The 4,935-nt window shown below is 43.6% G+C and overlaps 1 long non-coding RNA gene across 1 annotated transcript; it reads right to left on the reverse strand.

The window, feature by feature from the left end:
• Positions 1 to 217: 217 nt before the first annotated feature.
• On the reverse strand, positions 218 to 3,166 carry LOC118026929. Its single transcript, XR_004683719.1, has 2 exons — positions 3,115 to 3,166; positions 218 to 2,718 (listed from the first exon to the last, which is right to left on the reverse strand). It is a non-coding gene; the product is annotated as an uncharacterized LOC118026929 (long non-coding RNA).
• Between the last annotated feature and the right edge of the window lie 1,769 nt (positions 3,167 to 4,935).

Genomic DNA, 4,935 nt, shown 5'->3' on the forward strand with positions numbered 1-4,935 from the left:
ATGGCCTTCCAGCATTTACTCTGTTTTTCAAATTGAGATATAACTCACATAAGTAAAAAGCACCACTTAAAAGTGTACAGTTCAGTGGATTTTAGTAAATTCACAGAGTTGTATGACCACCACCACTACCTAATTCCAAAACATTATCATCACCCCCAAAAGAAACCCTGTACCAGTTACTCCCCATCCTCCATCCCACCCCCCTCCCCACTTTGCAATTACTAATCTACTTTCTGTCGCTACGAATTTGCCTGTTCTGGACATTTCATACGAATAGAATCACACAGTACGTGATCTTTTGTATCTAACCTTTTTCATTTAACATGATGCTTTCAAGGTTCATCCATGTTGTCTTGTGTATTAGTACTTTGTTCCTTCTTATGACTGAATATTTCTTTGTATCGTTATATCACATTTGGCTGATCAACTCATTAGGTTGATGGACATTTGGGTTGTTCCCAACTTTTGGCTGTTATGAATAATACTGCAATGAACATTGTGTGAACACCTGTTTTCAATTCTCTTGAGTATCCACATAGAGGTAGAATCACATAGGGTCATATGCCAGCGCCCTGTTTAATTCTTTGGGGAAACCACAAAACTGTCTTCCCCGGTGGCTGCATCATTTTATGCTCCCACTCAGAAATTCAGAAATGTATGAGGGTTCCAATATCTTCACATACTCACCAACACCTATTTTCCTTCTTTTTTTTTTTTTTGATTATAGTCATCCTAGTGGGTGTGACTTTGGGATTAAGGATTTGATTTTCCCTAATCCCTTGCTGGGATTTGCTCTTGCTTATGCAATTCTTGTTCCTATCCTCCCGATTTTTGCCTCATATGTGCATTGTCAGATCACATAGCTATTACATATTATAAACTTCCTTGATGCAATTTATTTTCAATTTCTTACATCAATGTCTCCCCAGTCTGAAGTTTATTTTTTACTAGATTCCTTGGGAAGAGCTCCTGGGAACAATATTCCCGGAGTTTCTGACAATTTAGTTCATTCATGTCTTTATACTTGAAGATCAGTTTTGGTGGATTAAAATCCTTGGCTCACATTTTCTTAACTTGAGTATCTTAAATATGTTCCTCTGTTATCCCACTTTCTTATGACCTAAAGCGTTGCCTGAAAAAGTCTGAGGATAACTAATTTTCTTTCTCTTTTAAGTCACAGACTCTTTTGCTAAAGAGTCCCAAAGTAGTTTCATTTTTCTTTAAAGACAAGAGATTTTACTACAGTTTGTAAATTGGAAGAGGTACAACAGGACATCAGTGAGTACCCACCTCACCACCACCACCAGGAACCTGAAAATAGGTCAGTTTCAGGGAATTAACTCTACACTTAAAAGGTTGGAACGTAGATACCCAAAGTCACTTCAGAAAGGCCTAGAGGACAGGAACCTGATGGAAGGTATTGACATAGCAAAAGGAAGATGGTGCCCATCAGAAGGGGGTGGGTGGATAGTAGGGGCCAGCTGTAGAAGTATAGAGAAGGATGTCATCAAGGCTAAAGATGGCAGGTTGTGGTTTTGGCTTCCTGGGTCATTTTCTTACCAGAAGAGACTCTGCTGAGTGCTGAGTACAAGAGTCCAGTTCCCTGGGTAGTTTTGTTTCTTGATGTAAATTAATAAATTAACATCCTGTTTACATAAATCAGGCTCTTACAAGTTTAGCCAACAGGAGTCAACTTCTCCACCTGGGAATACTTCTGAGACTTTGGTAAGGCCAGACAACTGGATCTGCACAGTGAGGGCCAGACCAGGACTCTGGAGACTTACCTGAAGTCTGGCCATGCAGGAAAACTCTCGGTGGCCTGGGCAGTCTTGGGGGTGGCCTCAGCCTGCAGCATCATGCACCGTGGACCTTGCCTGGGCAGCAGCACTAGTTTGTGCAATCAGACAGAGGAGTGTGGGCTCCTTCTGAGTGTGACCACCGGCCAAGTAGTTGCTGGGAGCTCTGACGCTGCAAACAGCATGTAAGCAGGGATGCTCTGAGAGGAGGCTGACTGTTGTTGGCAGCTCCAATCATCTACCATTTCCAGGAGCCCCTTAAATATTGATCTCCAATGCCAGATTCTCAGGCTTCAGGATGGACTTATTGAGATTTAAAAGCTGGACTGCAATTCCCCTAAAACTGTCTAATCAGAAAAGCTTTATCCTTTCCTAACAAACTATTATTTAATGAGATACTTAGGACAATGGGCCAATTTCAAAGTTCTCATAAACCAAAAAATGAAGCGGATTTGTGTTTAGACATTTTCCATAACAATGACTTTTTTATTAAAAATTGGAACTGAATGAAAAGCCCCACTCTAATGTGATGGCTCTATATCCGTAAGCTGTGCGGTTCACAATAGTGACCAAATGGATAGTTTGTTTGTTTTTTAAGAGACTACATAGTTATACTTTATTCCACCGTCAAACTTTAGACAGCAAGATTCAGGCAAGCTTTCCACTGAGCTTCCAAAGCCCTTCTAGGCTCAGTGGAATCACAAACTCTAGCTTCACATCACCTTCTGGTTTAAGTTTCTTCCTCTTCCTCCTCCTCCTTCTCCTCTTCATCTTCATCGTCCTCATCAGAGCTGAATGTGCCGTGGGGCAGGTTGTAGACGCGGATGACCTGCTTGTTGGGGTCCTTGAGGATGAGGTACTTGCCCTCCTCCTCCAGCTTCATGCAGATGTCGATGACGCAGCGCAGGATGCCCCAGGCGTTCTAAATTGATAGTTTTTATATTTGCAAATAAGTAGTTGCTCATTTTGCTAATGAATTGTCAACTGGAATCATGCTTATAAAATAACCACCCTGGAGTTTCTTCGAGTAAATCCTTCTAAATAGTTGATGATACAGTACATGTTAACTAAAGTGAATTTAAGGGCGCCTGGGTGGCTCAGTTGGTTAAACGACTGCCTTCGGCTCGGGTCATGATCCTGGAGTCCCGGGATCGAGTCCCGCATCGGGCTCTCTGCTCAGCAGGGGGTCTGCTTCTCCCTCTGACCCTCTGTCTCTCATTCTCTCTCTCTCAAATAAATAAATAAAATCTTTAAAAAAAAAAGTGAATTTAAATAAATAAATAAATAATAAATAATTGAGGATAAGAAAAATACATACATGATTGTGATGGAGTGATGTTCCAGCATGGGGTTTCACCATGCTAGGTGAGCCTAGAGAGGGACAGAGGTAGAATAAGTCAGGCCCAACTGCACAGCAGGAGAGAGACCCAAGCACTTCCGTAATCACTAACATCTGTCAAGCCTACTCAATGTCCAGGCTCTGAGATTGCAGTTATCTGGCCTTGCCAAAGTCTCAGAAGTATTTCTAGGTGGGGAAGTTGACTCGTGTTGACTAAACTTATAAGAGCCTGATTTATATAAACCAGAGAACTGGTTTTGCTGCTCTCTTATGGTATCACATGTCTGCTTGATGCCAAAGGCCAGTGAACTGTCATCCTCCCAGCGTGCAGGGGAGGCCATGCGGAGCCTACTCATTCTGAGTTTTGAAGGGCAAGTTCTTTGGATGGCCAGCAGTCAAGTTGTGGCATTCCTGAGGATCGCTGTCCTACCCGGTGTAGCCACTTCCAGAACCATAGTCCCCTTTGGGGCAGCAGGGGATCATAGCAGATATAAGAGCCCCAAGTAATGCCTCTTCAACCACAGAGGAAAACACAGGCTATAACTAAATGATGCAGCTAAGAATAGGTGGCAGGTGTGCAGAATGGCAGGCCACCAGAAATGCCCCCAGAACCTGAGAACATGGCAGAGCACATGGCTGCAGGAAGCAGGGACAGGGAGGTCCAGATGTCAGCCCACTGCAGTTAGCAGCCCTGCGATCTCAGAGCCCGGGAACTGAGTAGGCTTGACAGATGTTAGTGATTAGGGAAGTGCTTGGGTCTCTCTCCTGCTGTGCAGTTGGACCTGACTTATTCTACCCCTGTCCCTCTAGGCTCATCTCAGACCTCATCCCTCCTGACTTTCTGTCCTCCACCCACAACCCTCTCTCGTGCCTGTAAGTGAGCATAGCAGAGGCTGTTCCCTCTGGGCAGAGTTCCTTTCCATGCCCTCTTGTTCTGACTCCCTCTGCCTTTAGAGCTGAGCTCTATTCTCATTCCTCAGGGAAGCCTCCCTGGTCCTCCTCGATCAGGTCACATCTCCATATCAGATTCCCTCCTGGAACTTCAAACTCCTTTATACCACTTAGCCAGCTATACTTTTTATCTAGGTAGGCGACTCTTTTTCTCGTGCCCTGGACTGCAAGCTACAAGAGGGAGGTGTCTGTCTGCAACAAGGAAGGCTGCATCCTTTGGTTTTCTTCTTCTTCTTCTTCTTTTTTTAAATAAAAACTTTTTTAGAGCAGTTTTAGGTTTACAACAAAACTGAGAGGAAGGTACAGAGATTTCCCAAAATCTCTTCCCACAAAGATTTTCCTGCCCCCACACATGCACAGCCTCCCCCATTACCAACACCCCCCGCCAGAGTGGGACCTTTGTTATAATTAATGGACCTATGGTGACACATCATTGCCCAGAGTCCGTAGGTTACATTCGGGTTCACTCCTGGTGTTCTGTGGGTTTAGACAAATGTGTAATAGCATGTATCCACCATTATTATATCCTAGAGAATAGTTTTGCTGTCCTAAATCTCCTCTGTGCTCTGACTATTCATCCCTCCTTCCCTCCCCACCCCTCCACCCCCGCCCCGCCACACCGCCCTGGTAACCACTGATCATTTTATTCTCACTATAGTTTTGCCTTTTCCACAATGTCATATAGACATTGGAATCATACATAGCCTTCTTTCACTTAGTAATATGCTTTTTAAGTTTCTTCCATGTCCTTTTGTGGCTTGATAACTCATTTCTTTTTAGTGCTAAATAATACTCCATTGTCTGCATGTACCAGAGTTTATTTGTCCATTCACCTACTGAAGGACATCT

The sequence above is a fragment of the Mirounga leonina genome, unplaced genomic scaffold (genome assembly GCF_011800145.1).
Source record: "Mirounga leonina isolate KUSES-001 unplaced genomic scaffold, KU_Mleo_1.0 Mir_114, whole genome shotgun sequence".
Classification (NCBI taxonomy): Eukaryota; Metazoa; Chordata; class Mammalia; order Carnivora; family Phocidae; genus Mirounga; species Mirounga leonina.